The sequence below is a fragment of the Panthera onca genome, chromosome C1, assembly GCF_046562875.1.
Source record: "Panthera onca isolate mPanOnc1 chromosome C1, mPanOnc1 haplotype 2, whole genome shotgun sequence".
Lineage (NCBI taxonomy): Eukaryota > Metazoa > Chordata > Mammalia > Carnivora > Felidae > Panthera > Panthera onca.
In genome coordinates this window covers 43,138,787-43,157,364 of record NC_138346.1, presented here as the reverse complement: position 1 = coordinate 43,157,364, position 18,578 = coordinate 43,138,787, and the positions used below count along the sequence as shown (strand labels likewise).

The window sequence follows — 18,578 nt, the reverse complement described above, 5'->3', positions numbered from 1 at the left end:
CCGTACCTGGATACTTTCTCAGTGTGGGAGCTTAAAAGTCAAAATATGGCTGTGTTCAGTTGTTAAACAGACCTTTCCCCAAACCAATGCAAATTGCAACAAATGTATTCTTTCAGGCTTTTTTCATTTACCGTGAATGTGCATTTTACTAGCATCCATACATTTTCTTATTGCCAAAATAAAGCTATCGAAAGAACAAACGTTATTTCAGAATCATTTATGTAGATACTAACATAGTACATATTGAATGCTGTGAGTGTATTCCAATGCATGGTAGCTGGCCTGTGTTAACAACGTTATGTGAAAGTTAAACTTACAATAAAGAAAAAGTTTGTGTTCTAAAATGAACCCTTTCCTCTATCATTAACGAGTTTTGTTTTCTTAACGTTTCTACGAAGACATTAAAATACTTTTTCTGACCATTAGCCCCAATACATTTGCTTGCTATTTGTAATACCATCTCTAAATAATCTTTGGAATATGTTCACTTTTTAATACAAAGTTTTGTCTTTTTTGAGTCTTTTCTGTAATCTGTGGCCTGACCTGACAGACCTTAAAATTGTTACCTAAGCACATGAAAACCAGAACTTTTTGACTCAGTCTAAGACGCTCTTCCATCCCACTGGCATAGAAGTAATGGGAGCAGCGGTAATGGAAGATTAAGAATGAATTACTATTTTCATGAAATAGATTATTTCCTATTATTTCACGTAGAGGTATAGCTTTTATTACAGTGCATCCTTATAGTTTTGTATTGACGATCACAGATGACGCGTATATTCATCAGGAGAAAAAATACCTTCGATATTGGTGAATCAGACAAATGCATTATTTATGTTTAAGCAGAGCTGTAAAATATCTATACCTTTTAAGTTCTAGGTGTCATCTGCATAACTTTAAAGTTTGAAGTATATCGTCAAATATGTTAAGTGTTTTCTTGCGTGGGAATATTTGTGTACATTTGAATGATGGGTAGTATTTCAAATCACATACTCAAATTAATAAAGGATTTGTCATAAGCTGCTAGAGAGACTGAAGATGACATTTAAATCATTCATTTGTTCTATATTTGTGTCTCTTTATCTACTTAGGTGATATTTTGTTTGACTATATCTCTAATATTTCTACTTCGGTGAATATAGTTAAAATTAATGAACCGCTTCCATGGAAAAGACGAAGAATACACAAAACTTTCTCTTTTGTCTTCTCCCATTTTTCCAAGCTACTTTGGAATTGTGTCATGGTGTTTTGGGCACACAAATTAGAGCCTCAGTGAGCAAACACACAAAAAAGTGAAATAAGTAATGTTGGGTGCAATTTCCAACATGGGAATATGTGATTAAACTAGAAGCAGGCCAATCATGGTATTTCGATGTACCTTGGGAATGGCTTGTGGTCATTCATAAATCCATAGAGAAGATTAGGCTCATTTGCTGATGCTGCCAGGAGGCTACAAGCTGCAGTGGTCAAACCATGCACCTGCTGTTTAAAGGCGACTTTCACAGCGGGCTTTGCCAGCCAGCCCCACTGCTTATGTAACGAACCAGCACTGATTCTCATTCTTAGTTCTGGATCTTCTCCCCATGACAGACTATTCAACACTTCTATTCAGTGTTTGTTAGTAACTCTTCAGTGCTTCTGCACACCTGCACGGAGGGGAATTTTCTGTAACGTCCCTAAATTTCAGTTATACGTTGTGATTTCCAGCCTATTTTTTGAACACATCTTATTAGGACTATTTTTCTTTTTGTCAGTTGCTGAAGAAGATCAAGAATTTTCTTAACTCCAAATCCATTTTTAGGCTATTTTATTTTCAACTCCGTCCCTCACCCCATTCTGCTTTTGTTTCTGGATTGATACCATATCCACAGTTATGAACCAAAGTCCAAGGGCAAAGTAAGAGCTTGTTTGAGTTAGACTGTTGCCTTCGTGTAGTAAGAACCAGATACTTTCACAAAGTTTATTACCCAGATAGGATGATCACGTGTGAAGGGAATAGTTTCTACCATAAAATCTGCTAATTAGTTTACACCATTCCTTATGAGCTTGGAGTGCTCTGTTATGCTACTCATAGGATACTGTCAAATGAGAAAGTTAGAGAGATTGAAAATAAATGAGTAGAAGAAATGATCCCTGAGCAAGAAAATGAGGAATCATCAATATATGTCAACAAATTTATAGTCAATCCAACCAAGTAAACCAGTTGATTGAAAACCTGAATGTATAACCACTTCTAGTAATGCAATAGACATATTTTAGAAATGAGATTTAAGTATATGAAGAAGAATAGAGACACAGAAATCTAATATTCTGAACAAATATGTGTATGGATGATAATATTGGTGATCCTGATGTTTATGCCCACAGAAGCATTTCAAGATTCAAAAAATATAAAAATTACGCTTTGGCAGTCCATAGGCTTCCTACAGTGGCTGACAATTTAGACGTCAATTTCTCTGTCCTCCACTGAAAAAGAGGTTTGATGTAAGGGTTGTGTTCTTTCTGCTAAAAGAGATAGTGACAACGGTGGAAACTCTTCGCGTTTTTGTTTAAAATCCTTAACTGATTTCCCACCCAATTGTTTACAAATGATTTATGCTGAAAGAGATCCGGACCCTTTTAAGAAACAATTTCTGGTGTAATCTGAGTTACCTGTAGCAGTTAACAGGGCTTCATACCTATTGCTAGTCAACGCTCTAGCCAAGAGCTATAGAGGTGGGTTGCTCTAAAGCACAGCTACATATATCATTTGTGTCCTTGTGCTTTCAGAGAAAGAGATGGGTGGGGGGGAGGGGGGAAAGAGACAGGGAAAGTTTCTACCTTACCACAAGGCAAGTAAGGGAAGTAGTTAGAAAAGGCGCAGAGCCAGGCCAAGCAGTTCTGAGACTTAAATCTATATAACCTGGAGTGTGTGTATGTGTGTGTGTGTTCAGCGTTATTCCTGCCTTCCTCTTCCCCCACAGCTGGGAATAATTTGTTTAGAGAATTCATCTGGCAAAGAAACACATTATGGACTGAGGCATAAATATGAGAGGGTAAAACTGGACTAAAACTATCCACATCTCCGAAGAAACCATATTTCCTTGGACAAAGGTTAGAGCATGGCAAAAGGAGCTTCATGGTCTCTATTCAAGTACTCTCCAGGGTGGCGTGCCCTGAGAAGCCAACCTGAACTTGCAAACCTAGAGTCCCAGTTGCAGAAATGGATGCACAAAACTATTAGTGTCTGATGCTATTAAGTATTCACTCAGTCAACCCATTTCTCTTGTTCTGATGCTCTGTTCTCTGAACAGTCTCAAAACAATTTGACTTCCGTGCAGCCTACAAATTGGGAATGGCTTTAACTGTACCACCTTGGGTTTCTTATCCATTTGACAATTATATTTCATATGAATTGAACTGACTGGTTCTGACTTTTCTGTGTATTTTTTGGGGGGCCGTGCGGGGGGGAGGGTGAGTCAGCTTTCTCCAGCCCACTCACTTTGGGTATTTTGTAAGATCAAAGTTCTGTAGCTACAAGCCCTACCCATAGTGCACTGCAATCTGGGAAGCCTTTTGGGGGCTGATCAGATGATATTTCTCTGGAGATAGCCCTGTTTTGCTTTAATCAGGCCTTTTTTTTTTGAATCTATACAAATCCCTTATGTCACTGATTCTCTAGGAGTGGTCTGATTCTGTGTAAGGATTTCCGAGTAAGTTGGGAAGATCCTAAACCAGAGGTAACATCGAGGATTCAGTGGATGTTTTCGGGAACCAGATTTCCACTGCACATTTTTAAGCAACTAGAACTTGTTCAGTAAGTGAATGAGGAGTAGTGGGTTTCTGGTGGTGTTAAAAAAAAAAGCCTTCTTACCATTGTGCAGATTTTGCAGTGTTATTGTTTTGTAGTAACAAAAGTGTAGTGTTACTTGTTTCAGACTTCTATGTTCTTTGAATTCTAAGAGTAATATTTGTTTCTATTGCTAATAGTTACTTAAAATAAATTACCAATAAATATTTACTAATATTTAATGTGAAATATTATTACTTTTGATACGCTGGGAAAAAGAATTAGACAAATAGGGACATTATTTAGGTATAGTAAATAGAGGAAATCACTTTGCCTGAATTATGGGAACATTTTACTTTATCAAAGGGTATAAACTATCTTAAATATTTACAATGCCCATAATTCAGACGTTCTAGCCTAAAGTGAACTCCCCTATGCATTATCTTCCTTTTGGAGAAAAGTACGCTTGTGGATTTAAATTTAATTAATTTTTTTAAATGTTTATTTATTTTTGACAGAGAGGGCAAGAGCACAAGCAGGGGAGGGGCAGAGAGAGAGAGAGACAGCCAGTCGGAAGCAGGCTCTGCACTGACAGCTGAGAGCTTGATGTGGGGCTCAAACTCATGAACCGTGAGATCATAACCTGAGCTGAAGTTGGACGCTTAACCGACTGAGCCACCCAGGCGCTCCTTAAATTCAATATTTAACAGCATGCTTTCACATCACAAATTGTCTTTGACAAGTGCAGACATACGTGTAACACCATTTCATTTACTACCTTTTTAACAAGCTTTCCCTATGGGCACACACAATGTGCCACACCTTTCCAACAAACGAAGTCTTCCATTGTGAAGATATTTATATAATACTTTCGTTTTTCACATTTAATAATGGCACAAGGAAAGCCCAGCACCGAAGTAGTCATATACTTGCACACCTGTTGTGATTACTAGATTTTACCTGTCCCCTACTTCCTGCCAGAGCTCTAAAGCAGTTTGAAAATAGTTTTATTTAATGAACATGAAAAAGAAAAATTGTCTTTATTTCTATTATATTTATATCGTGTCTGGGACAGAACCAAATTATGAATTTAGAAGTAAAGTCATGACTGTCCCTGTTGTTGATTAGAGTTGGTTTCAGAGAAAATATGTAATTCTTAGGATTTCGTGTCCTTATCTTTATCACGTATAAACATATGAGGTGGCAGTGAAGCCTCATATCTTGAATACGAGCTTGAATTATAGTCGAGGGTTTTTAAAGACCAGAAAAGTGTTCCTATTGAACAGGTTCTGAATGTAATGCAATAGGAGGTCTTGCAACTTGTATTTGTTCTTCTTAACAAATTCTATAATAGCTTCACCTGCTGTCATGGTTTCTTCAAGGCGTAGATGAGTAGATGAGAAGAGTCTCTCCTTTTTTAAAGCCTCTAAGATAGAGACTCAAATGAGAATCCTAGCTAAAAGCGACAGCTAGGGCAAGGGACATGAAGGCATTTAAAGACACAATCGATTCTCAAGTTTTGTAAAGAGCAGTCCCAATCTTCCTAGTTATTTAATGTCTGTTAAAGATTTGGAAAAATAACTTCAAAACAGAAACCAAGTCCTTTGCTACCAATTCAACATTTCTTCTACCAGTGGAACCTATTTTTTTCAGAAGAATAATGGAAACTATTTGGTTCCACAATTTTGCCAGTTAGGCAGTGGTCTGGGTTGGGAATAGGATGGGTAGAGACAGAGAGAAATTCTTTTCTTTTCTTCTTCTTTTTTTTTATTTTAGAGAAGGAGAGGGATAGAGAGGGCCAGAGTGGGGGGGAGAGAGAGAGAGAGAGAGGTAGAGAGAGAGAGAGAGAGAGAGAGAGAGAGAATATCTTAGGCAGGCTCCACGCTTAGTGCGGAGCCCCACCTGGGGCTCAATCCCAAGATCCTGGGATCATGACCTGAGCTGAAATCAAGAGTTAGATGCTCAACTGACTGAGCCACCCAGGCACCCCAGAGAAATTCTTTCTTACCCTACATTGATCAGGCACTAATATAAAATGTGAAATGTGGTTATCCATATTACCACTTGCATATATAAATATTCTTATTGGACATTAAAAAACTAAAATAAAGTGGAAGAAAACAAATTTTCATGTTACTACATTCTCAGGCACGGCCTTAATGACGTTATTCAAGAATTGCTTGAATTTAAATTGGAAAAAGTACCAGCATCTGAAATAGACATAGTAATTTGGGGACTGGAGTGACTGAAATGCAACAATGTTGCATGATTATCTGCATGGGGTTTATTATCTCAGTGTCTACTGGTAATATATTTCCATAGGTAAAAGTGGGAAGTCTGTGAAATCTCGGGAAAGAAACTTGTACGTAAACATTTTGACTTATGACATCCAAATACAGTTATTACATTTAGCATCCCAAGGCTAAATCACAGATTTAGCTATAAATTCCGGACCTCCAAAACACAGACACACACACACACACACACACACACACACACACACACGTTTATTATTAAAAGAAAAGTAAGCAGATTTTGAGCCATTTGCTCTGTCTTCTGCCTCAGAAATGCCTTGCCTGGCTTTGGTGGCACAGCCCTCCAAAGCATGAAGGGAGCAGGTTACTGGGAGAAAGCGTACCCTGCCTCTAATGGTCCTTTTTCAAACTTCACCATTCAGTCAAGAGCCTATTAACTCTCATCAAGTGGGTAACTCCTATAGGTTTAGAGGATTTAGCTTGAAGACCTTTTCAAAATACAGTATTTCATGGAACTTTAGATGTCTTTGACAACACTTCATAAATATCAGGCCTTGAGAAGAGGTAGGGATCATTAACCTCTCAGGAGTCCAGAGTTGCCTTAAGCTTATCTGGGGCAATTTGCTATATAGCTCTCCCCACTGAGCTTTTGCTGCAGCAACCCTTCTTGCTTCCAAGCTGCTCTTGGAAGACAAAGTTTACTACAAACTTCAGAGAAAGAAGAAAAAAAGTACGGGAAGCCATTTTATGCCAAGAATACCCCCCTCCCCTTCTTTCTTTTGTCTTAAACTAAACCTATGCACATCTGGCCGAATTTATTTGCTAAGTGGCCAACTGGGCATCCTTTCTTAGCGAGCCTGTTTGGCGACAATGCCAAAAATGACGGTGTAAGTGACAGAGGGCTCAGGTCCTGTCTACTTCTGCCTTCTGGGCTATGCGAGTCAAGCTGTTTTTCCCTGCAGATACAGGGGTTTCCCTGCAGATTAAGGGGTTCTGATAGACCTTCCCAGGTGACACGTTTGTTTTCCTCTGTGACACTGAAGTTGCTAACCAATAGAGAGCGAGGAGGATTTAGGGTGGAGCATGCACTGAAATGCAGCAGAAAAAAGGGTTTTAATAATGTAAACAGGACGAAAAAATGGCTTGTGTTAATCTGTTACATGAATATTTCTTGAGCACTTGCTATGTGTCTGTGCTATGTGCTATAGGTAACATACTGTATCCATTGGTCATCTCCCCATGATTTTGTTTGTCGTCTTCTAAACACAGCCAAGAAAACCGATCCGCAGACAAGGTGATGATAGTACATCTACATTTACTGGACAATCTACCACATGCCCAACATTGTGTTAATACTTAATATGATAAAAATGTATTCTCTATCACCGCTCTTTAAGGTAGATTTATAAAAATCCCATTTTGTATAAATGAGGAAATGCAAGCTCAAATAGGTTTAATTGCTTATCTTAGAAATTTGCACAATTGATGGGCAGACCTGGGGTCAAAGCCAGGGCTCTCGCCAGTGTAACATGCAGAGCAGGTAGTCAAGAACTCATTAAGACAGAAGACAGTATCTCGCCTCCATATCTTACTTATTGTTTGCCCTTTATGATTCCTGACTATTTATCCCACGTGGATCCTGCTGCTGCTCTGAAAACTGGTTCTTTTCTTTTCTTCTTCCTTCTATCCTGGAAAAGATATCTTGTCCAAGGCCAGACCATCATGAGTCCCAACCTCTCCATCCTCGTCAAGGGCTCTCTCCATCACTGATCTTTCTCTCCTGTATCTTCAACCCTCCTCCGTTCTTTGCTCCTTGCCACTAGCATTTAAACATTTTTGAATGTCTTCCTTCTTACAAATTTACAAAATGCTGGGTGCCTGGGTGGCTCAGTTGGTTAAGGATCTGACTCTTGATTTTGGTGCAGGTCATGATCTCATGGTTGTGAGATCGAGACCTGAGTGGGGCTCTGCACTGCTCTCTCCCTCAAAATAAATAAACATTTAAAAAAATGTCACAGACTTCTCTTAATGCATGTCCCCTCCTAGGTCTCTTGTCTCCTTTCTCCTCTTCTTAAGAAGATAAACTTCATGAAAGTGTTGTCTCCACTCCTATTCTTTACTTCCTGCACTAAACCCCATTCACTACCCACTGCTCTCTGGTCACCCCTGCAGAGAAACTGCTGGCACCACAGTCGACCCACAATATCCTTTTTTCATTTTAAGACAAAAATTTAAGTCTATTTATTTTGAGAGAGAGCAAGTACAAGTGGGGGAGAGCAAAGAGAGAGAGGGAGGGAGAATCAGAAGCAGGCTCTGTGCACTGTCAGTGTGGAGCCCAATGTGGGGCTTGACCTCACAACTGCAAGATCATGACCTGAGCTGAAATCAAGAGTCTGCCACTTAACCAACTGAGCCACGCAAGCACCCGGAACCACAACACCTTTCTTGATAAAACTAACTCTCTTCTCAGATGTCAGCTGTCCTGATCTGTCAGTAATTTGATACAGCTGACCACTTCCTCCACTTCCTCCTGTGTTAAGTTTTCTCTTCCCAAGGCTAATACACTATGTACCTCTTGGGTTTTTTGTTTTTGTTTTGTTTTGGTTATTCTTTCTATATTTAGGTATTCTTTTTTTTTTTTTTGTACCTATTTTGTAGGTGTCTCTTTTCCAACTGATTCCTTAAGTATTGATGCTTTCCTAAAGTTCTTCTCTTTTTATACTTTAACCAATCTCCCCCGGGAGCCCATCCTAACTCAGGGATTCTTTTGCAACCTAAATGCCTCTGACCTCCAAATTGTGATTACTCAGCCCAGATCACCTTTTATGAGTCCTTACAAGGCTAACCTGTATTGTGAGGTGACAAGAAAGGACACGCATTATTCATCTTAAATTTATTTGCGTCGGGACCCTCTCTCTTCTTTATAGTAACATTTTGTGGGACTCTTTCACCATCCTCCGTTCTGGGAAACATTGCATTGGACCGTGGCATCTGTAGATTTTTCACATAGCCGCAAACATAGAAAATGGGAAACGTTTTAGGTGTTAGGTAAAAGAAGGAGACCACTCGCCGGGGGCTTTAGCCACCCGAGGCTCCTGAAGGCTAAGGTGGATTGATGAGTCAATACACCTGTTACTCATTCGGGGCACATAAGAAAACTTTGCACTGGACTATACTTTCTCTTAGGTCAAAGGCTGTGTACTGTTTACTGTAACATCTCCAGGGTGTAGTATAAGGACTGGCACAAAATGGGTGTGCAGTAAGTAGTATGAATGAATGAATAAATAGTATAGGAATAGGCAATGTTAAGTGGAAGCCACAGGTACCTTGGTGTGGCAACTTTCAAAAGACTGTGCCTCTTAGCTGTTTGCATCAAAGAGTCAGCCACACTTGGATAATGTGTCCTCAAAGGCACAGATAATCCCTACTTTAAGCGGCAAGATAAGGTGCAATGTGGTGGAGAACTGTAATACACTCAATAGAATGTATATATTCAGTGTGACAGGAGTAGACGCACAGGTAAAAGCATATCTGCTATGCCCCTCCGTCTTTGTCAGTGAAAGGCCAAAGGCTGGAGAGCAAAAATGTGTTGCTAACCATAAAGGACAAAAAAGACACCTAATAAATGACTTGAAAGTGCAAGTATGGGCAATTGATGGGTTGATGAGTTTGCACTTTTCTCCCGTATGATGTCATGGCCCAAAAAGGGCAATTAGAGAAATTACAGTGTAGATTTGGATTCATTTGCAAAGTTGGAGTACTGCCATTTGTTAGTACCTGACCAAATTAATGTAAGTGATTCTCATTGAAAGGGTTAGAAGGCACACCATCTTTGCCAATATTTGGTGATGAGACATAATTTTAAGAAACAAATGGAGCTGATTGTGCTGTGGGTGTTTCTGAAAGTTGGCTTAACATTTCAAATTAGCATTCTAAATAAAACTGATAATAAAAAAGTCATGGAGTCACTTCTAAGCAGAATTTTATAGTTTTTCTACGAAGTAATTTCGGAACATAGCATAGCCCCTGAACAGTTTAATGGCATTGAAAAGTTATTCTGTTTTGATGGTATTTCTCAATGATATCTTAGTCTATGTCTACAAATCGAGTATTTTTGTGTTTAAGCAGAATAAGACAGCTAGTAAAGGTGGTATTGTTTCCTAAAATAAAACTGTTAGTGATGTGATAATTCATCACAGATTTATTTCCATGTAGTTTCTCCATTTATCCTGTTCCGGAGACATGATAATACAAATGCACAGCTTTTTATCATGGCTCATATACACTGTTTTGTTTTTTTTTGTTTTTTTTTGTTTTGTTTTGTTTTTTTTTTTTTTTTTTTTTACCCTCACTAAAACTTTATGTCTAATGATTATTTGGTAATATAATAGCCAAATAGGTTATCATTAGGTACTGTACTGGGCTGAATAATGTGTTCCCCCCAAACTCATGCCCACCTGGAGCTTCAGAATGTGACATTATTTGGTAATAAGTTAGCAGTTCAGATGAGTTCATACTGAGTTAGGCTGAACTCTAAATCCAAAGACCACTCTTAGAAGAAGGTTATATGAAGACACACACGTAGAGGGCCACGTGGAGATGGACGCAGATTGGAGCTATTTTGCTCCAAGCCAAGAAATGCGGGAGCCACCAGAAGCTGGAAGAGGCAAGGAAGGATTCCCTCTTTGAGACTTCGGAGGGAGTGTAGCACTGCCAACACCTTGATTTCACACTTTTGGTCTCCAGAGCTAGGAGACTATAAACTTCTGTTGTTTTAAGTCACCCAGTTTGTGGTAATTTATTATGAAAGCCCTAGCAATCTAATACAGTTACAGTTTAGCAACCAAACGGTTACACTAATAATTTCTTTTTATTTTGCATCTTTTATTTCTTAAAAAATTTTTTTTTAATGTTTGTTTATTTTTGAGAGAGACAGAGACAGAGTGTGAGTGGGGGGAGGGGCAGAGAGAGAAAAGGTGACACAGAATCCGAAGGAGGCTCTGGGCTCTGAGCGGTCAGCACAGAGCCCGACGCGGGGCTCGAACTCACCAACCACAAGAACATGACCTGAGCTGATGTCGAATTCAGCTGAAGTCAGCTTAACCAACTGAGCCACCCAGGTATGCTTTTTATTTATTTTATTAAATATATTTTTTAATAATCCACATGGAATCAGTGAAAATAAAGATTGGTTTAAGCTAGTATGTGACCTGGATGGCCTTGGTTTATGTTTATTTTGCCAGCATGCTTTTACTCTTAAAAGTCTCCTAGTTTGGGTGGTAAATTATATGATTACCTTAGTTTAAATTTAGGTTGAAATATCTGTGGTTCATTACATTCCCAACACACACACACACACACACAAACTATGTTTTAAGGTGCTGATATGTCAAAAAATGCTAATAATCCCAGTTAAGAAGAATTTTTGAGATGATAGAAAACTTCATGGAAGGGGCTACATTTGTTTTTGATTTATTAATTCATTTTGTAAGAAAGACAGTTATCTTACATGATCATTTTGTCATACAACAAATGATGCTGCATTTTGCCTTTATTTTTTTTTTGCTTTCACTTCTTTTATTTTTTTTATTTTTTATTTATTTTTTTCAATATATGGAGTTTATTGTCAAATTGGTTTCCATACAACACCCAGTGCTCATCCCAAAAGGTGCCCTCCTCAATACCCATCACCCACCCTCCCCTGCATTTCACCTTTAGTAGAAAGAAGCAAATGACCAAGAATCAAACTGACATCAATGACCTTTCAACAATAAGATTCACAGGTCATATGTGGCATGTGATCTCCCACATTATCTCTACCTGCATTTTCAGAATGCCTGAATAGCTAATGCTTTATGGGATTCTGACTCATTAAGAAAATGATAGTTTATTTAGCATTTTTTGTTTAAGAAGGATAAGAGTTTATAGTACTCTATTAAGAAAATTTGAACATTAAATTTTCTTTCAAGTGGTATCCTTCAGTTAAATGCAAATATTTTTAATCTAGGACAATTCATTCCCCAAATATTCTAAATAGCTATGGGTTCTCTCTCTCTCTCTGTCTCTTTTCCCAATTTTGAACAACTGATTTGCTTCTCATACTACCTTAATTTCTACTTAGCGATAACTCTGGGTACAAAAAAACTGCTCTAGAAATAGTTAAGGCTGAGGTGTGGATCTTAGTTTCTTTCTAGCTGGACAGCATTTAGGGCTTGATATTGGTTATTAACTAAATGGTACTTATGGTCTCAAGTATTAGTTTACCTTTTAACAGGCCTAACACACTCCCAGTGTATAATTTACAGTCTCCAAGTACATGGTTAACCACTCAAGAAATCAATAGGGATTATAAAACATGTACAAATTTGAATTTGAAGAAAGTCAAACACCTATTTTATCCATTAGAAATAAAGCAGCTGACATTTAGAATTAGAGCTTCTAAGGAAATAGAATGTATTTTGAAATAGAACGAGCACAAAATGTCTATTCCAGAGACAGTAGTGGACATAGCCAATTCGAACAAAGCACCTCAGTGTTTCTGTAATGAATGCTATCCATATCAACCCACAACTTTGGGGCGTTCTTGGTATGGGGCTGTGTAGACCTTTGGATCCACAGAAGATAAGAAGCCGGTTTTATCTTATGAGGTTTTGAAATTTACTAGATCTTGGTCCTACTTTGGCCTAATTAATTCATCAACCTATTTATTCACTTAAAAATATTGACTGATTCCCTCCTATGTGCCAAGTACTACAAGTACAGGCTATACAGTGGTGAATCAAACAGGCCAACTTTCTCTCCTGAAGGGCACACATATTAGAGTGAGACGAGCAGTCTACAAAATAAAAAACAAACAAAAATCTAACATCTCAATTAGAAATGTTCCAGGGGAAAAATAGAGTATTCAGATATAGCAGAATAGGGTGGGAGGCCTCTTTAGAGAGTAAGGGAAGGCATATAGAGGAAGGAAGGATGAGAAAGAGCTGGTCAAGAGAAGAGTCTTGGGAAGACCCCTAGCTTTAGTAAATGGCACAAATGGAACAAGCCTGAAATATAGGAAAGAGACGTTACAGGAACCAGCAAAGTGGCTATAGCAGAGGATGCCAAGTAGAGTAGAGAGTGGCCCAGGATGAGTTAGAGAATCAGTGAGTTCCTTTTTATGTAGAACTTCGTAAGCCGTGTTAAGGAGTACCAGTTTAAAGGGCAATGGGAAACCTACCATTTGGATAGTGTCAAGTAGATCTGACTACTATGAAAAATGAATCATTGAGGCAAAAGAGAAAAGAGAGAGAACAAATAGGAGACCATCGTAGTAGTGTGACTGAAAGACAATGTCCAAGTCTTGGACCTGGGTAGCGGCAATGGAGGAAGAAAACAAAACAAAGCAAAAAAAGTAGACTGAGTATGACTTGTTTATGTGTTGTAACATGGGAGGAACAAATCAGATGACTTGGTTTTTGGCTTGAACATCTGGGTAGTGTCTTTTTGTATAATGGAGAAGACTTGAGGAGAATCTATTAAGCTCTGAGGTATACACATGACAGATGTCTGGTTATGATTTTTGAGACTGCATCGAAACTTCTATGTTTATGTTTGGGTATGCAACAACATAATTGATGTTAAAGGTAGTAAATCCATAGTTTAGTAAGAAAATTATTAAGGGGTGAGATGTCTGTTAATCACATTAAGCAAATTTATGATTATTAAGTGGAAATCTTCAGTAGGAGGAAGGACATTTAAAGTAGGAGGAAGGACATTTATAATGGTCTACAAGGGATTTGAAGATGCAAATTTAAAAGCAAGATAAAAAATATCATGAATAAAGGGAAAAATTAGACTGCGCAAAAACATCACTGAGGAATGTTTTCAAGCAAAGCACTTTTCTCTCTTTTTGAAAAAATATTACAAGAAAATATAAATTATTTAAAGATAAGTTTGTAGATTCGCTGTCTTCAGTTACCATTTTATAAAATAGGTTCTATTTTGGCCAAAAGATTATTAAATTATGTTATTTCACTTTGTTTAGTTATTTACATAAAATTTTTTTGTAGCTATTATTTTATATGAGACTGCAATACCCCTAAATATTGGGTAAATATAAGGACATGGATGTGTGTGTGTGTGTGTGTGTGTGTGCATTTTTATCCTTGATATACTAGGAGGTAGAGGCCAGAAATATTCAATTATTCTCTAATGTGATACAGCAGCTCAAAGGCGGAAAGCTAGCTCCAGAGGTCATGTGTTCTCATTTATTTTAATGAACTTTTTTTTTAAAGAATAGTTCACATTTATAGAAAAGTTTGAAAGATGGTACAAAGAATTCTCATATACCCACAACCCAATTTTTCTGTATCTTTTCCTTTTTAATATGGTGTTTTCCTCACACTTTTTCAATGGTAAAGGATTGTCTTAGAGTTATACATGTAGAGATAGGGGAAAAAATGAAAGAGGCAGTCACCTGGATAATTCCAAGCCAGAAAACAATTTTGTCTGAAAGATATAGATAATTGAGACAGAAATGTTTTTTTTTTTGCCTGGAGAGATCCCTATGATTGCCTTCCTTCTCCACTTGAATTTGCAGGTATAGCTATGACTATAGGTGTTTCACTTACTAATAGGAAACTGTGTATCATTCAATGTGAAGAATGTGGGGTTTTGAGAAGGCTAAATTGCTTAGTTTCTATATTTCTTTTCTTAAAAATAAAGTATATTGGGTATTTTTCATTCTAAAGGCAATTCACATTGATTTAAGGATAGTAGGAAATATAGAAAGTAAAAGGATAGAAAGTCTTCATTGTTTACAACCTACAGAACACCATTATCCACATTTAATTTATTTACTTCTAGTCTTTTTACTACATGTATTGTTTGTGTCTGTTTACTTAGATTAGATAATACACGGGATATTCTGTTTTTTTTTAAGCTTTGTATCAGGTTGTGTCTAAAAGCTGATAGCAAATAGCAGGACAGTTCAATTGTTGAGCATGGTATCTGATAAGTAGGGCAGTTAGTCTATCTGGACAAGAACCGTTCTAATTGGAAATCCACAGCTTATGTTAGCTGGGCAGTAGTAGATAGTGCAGAGACTAGAATTTAAGAGATCATTGGTGGAAAAGAAAATGGTACCAACTTTTAAAAACTAATATAGTATTATATACCAAGAGACTCAAAAGCCAAGACTCATGTTGTAAATAAGTCAATTACAGCATCTTTTATAAAAAAGGAAACTGAGAAACTACCCACATTTTCAGCAAGAGTATAATATAGTTAAGTAAGTTGTAGTGTAATTACATGGTAAAATATAATTCAACAAGAAACATTATGCCATAGAAAAAATTATGAAGAATTTTGATGGCATAGAAAAATGAGTAGGATACTAAAATATGTAATGCGTGGAAAAAATAAAAATTTGGAAAGAAATTACCAACATTTTGAGTTATTTTATCAGTGATTATCTCTGGGTAGTAGAGATAATTTCCTATAACAAATGTACTTTATTTTGATAAAAATACACCAATTAAAAAATAAAAGTATCAAGTGATTCTTCCCTTTTTTTGTGTGGGGAGACTAAAAAGGAATGATTTGGTCTTTGAACTTAAGAATTTTCTCTTACTTGATTAGTTTAGATTTAAATGAACAATATTAACAATCTCTCGCAGTAGAAATGTGAAACCATAGTTCCCTTAGCTTATGAAAGCTTTAATATTCCTTGTCTTCATGTCCTCATACTGTTTGCAGAAAACAGATTCTCTAGTTCCCAAACCTGACTGAGTGTATTCCCACACCCTTGGAGCTCCACAATCTTTTCTTTCATAGTTAGGACTGCCAGGGATGAAATAATTGTTTTTGAGTGTCCGAACTTCCTTCATGTCTCTCTCTCCATGTTTTTTTTTTATTGGTCTCAGGTCACTGGAAGAACTGCTACCGTGTCCTGACTGTGGTTAGACATGACAAGACTGTCCTTTCAGAGCCCTGCCAGACTTAAACACATACAGTGTGGGAATCCTGGTCTGAGAGTCAGAACAATGAATCTTTCACACCAATTAAGGAAGATCAGTTTATACAGAGAAGAGGAAGTATGCCCAGCGGAGGAACAGCTTTGCAGAGTCTCAAGATCCCATCTGTCTTTGTGCTAAACAAAGTTGGACCCACACAGACCCTTTATCATCTTTTCAAGCTAGGTCATTCCAAAGAAATTAGGCGCAAGATATGAGCAGGAAGGGCTTTAGGTACACTCATTTCATTCTTATTCTCTAAGTATTTCTCAGTATTCTCTGAGGGGTATTGAACATAAGGCACATTTGCTGTTAGTCTCCTAATATACAATTGATATGTTATAGGAGTCAAATAGTTTTGGTAACTGACAGTGGATTTTTGTTAACACTGAAAATAATCTCATTTCTCCTACAAATGAGAAGTTGTGTCAAGTTAAGTTCAAGATCTAATTTCTGCACCTACAAGTTGTGGATTCAAAGCAAGTCACATACCCCTCTACGGATCAGTTTTCTCATCTGTAAAAATAGGAATGATAACAGTGTTTGCATCACGGGGTTATTGTGAGGAATAAATGAGAACATCCACATGAAACGCTCCGAACGAAAGCCAACAAGTAGTGAGCACTTAATAATGCTTTAGTTATTATTGCCATCACATGTCCTCACAGTCATGTTCTAAAACATATCTAAAGGAACCAGACAGAAACGAAGCAATAGACCTAGAAATATTCTCTGTATCCCTTTAAGTTACTCTGCTTTTGTTTTTATGGAAATGCACATCTGTGGAGAGATTCCCTGGCTCACATTTGCAGGAGATTGTTTGTCGTATCGAACCACAAAAGACTCCGAATAGCCAAAGCAATCTTGAAAAAGAAAAGCACAGCTGGAAGCATCATAATTCTGAACCTCAAGATACGTTACAAAGTTGTAGTCATCAAGACAGTATGGTACTGGCGTAAAAATAGACACACAGATCAATGGAACAGAATAGAAAACTCAGAAATGGATCCACAACTCTATGGTCAATTAATCTTCAACAAAGCAGGAAATAATATCCAATAGAAAAAATACAGTCTCTTCAACAAACAGTGTTGAGAAAACTGGATAGCAACATGAAGAAGAATGAAACTGGACCACTTCCTCACACCATACACAAAAACAAATTTTAAATGGATGAAAGACCTAAATGTGAGACAGGAAAGCATCAAAATCCTAGAGAACACAGGCAGCAACCTCTTTGACCTCAGTCAGAGCAACTTCTTACTAGACGCATCTCTGGAGGCAAGGAAAACAAGCAAACATGAACTATTGAGATTTTATCAAGATAAAAAGCTTCTGCACAGTGAAGGAAACAACACAACTAAAAGGCAGCCTATAGAATGGGAGAAGATATTTGCAAATGCCATATCTGATAAAGGGTTAGTATCCAAAATCTATAAAGAACTCATCAAACTCAATAACAAAAAAACAAAGAACCCAGTTAAGAAATGGGCAGAAGACATGAATAGATATTTTTCCAAAGACGACATCCAGATGGCCAACAGACACATGAAAAGACGCTCAACATCACCTATCGTCAAAGACATAAAAATCAAAATCATGATGAGATACCACCTCACACCTGTCAGAATGACTAAAATTAACACAGCAAACAACAAATGTTGATGAAGATGCAGAAAAGAGGAACCCTCTTACCTTATTGGTGGGAATGCAAACGGGTGCAGCCACTCTGGAAAACAGTATGAAGCTTCCTCGAAAAGGTAAAAATAGAACCACCTTGTGATCTAGCAATTGCTCTACTAGGTATTTACCCAAAGGATACAAAAATACAGATTCAAAGGGGTACATACACTAAGATGTTTACAGCAGCACTATCAACACTAGCCAAATTATGGAAAGAGTCTAAATGTCCATCAACTGATGAATGGATAAAGAATGGATATATAAAGAAATGGATATATATAGATATATACGTGTAATATATATATATTATGTGTGTGTGTGTGTGTATGTATATATATATATACATGTATATATATATGTGTGTGTGTATATATATATACGCGTGTATATATATATATATATACGTATATATATGTATACACGCGTATATATATATATATATATATATATATACACACACACACACACACACACAATGATCAAAAAGAATGAACTCTTGCCATTTGCAAGGACTTGTATGGAGCTAGAGTGTATTAGGCTAAGCGAAATAAGTCAGTCAGAGAAAGACAACATATGATTTCACTAATAGTGAAATTTAAGAAACAAAACAGATGAACATAGGGAAAGGTGGAAAAAAAAAAGAGAGGGAGGCAAACCATAAGAGACTCTTAAATACAGAGAACAAAGTGAAGGTTGCTGGAGGGGAGGTAGGTGGGGGATGAGTTAAAGGGGCGATGAGTATTAAGAAGGGCATTTGTTGGGATGAGCGCTGGGTGTTATGTGTAAGTGATGATTCACTAAATTCTACTCAAACCAATACTACACTATATGTTAACTAACTAGAATTTAAATAAAAACTTAAAAACAAAACCAAAC

The 18,578-nt window shown here is 37.3% G+C and overlaps 1 protein-coding gene across 2 annotated transcripts in view; it reads right to left on the bottom strand.

The window, feature by feature from the left end:
* Positions 1-18,578, bottom strand: part of TMEFF2 (transmembrane protein with EGF like and two follistatin like domains 2) — a 230,641-nt gene that overhangs the window by 6,175 nt on the left and 205,888 nt on the right. The gene's annotated exons all lie outside the window — the stretch shown is intronic.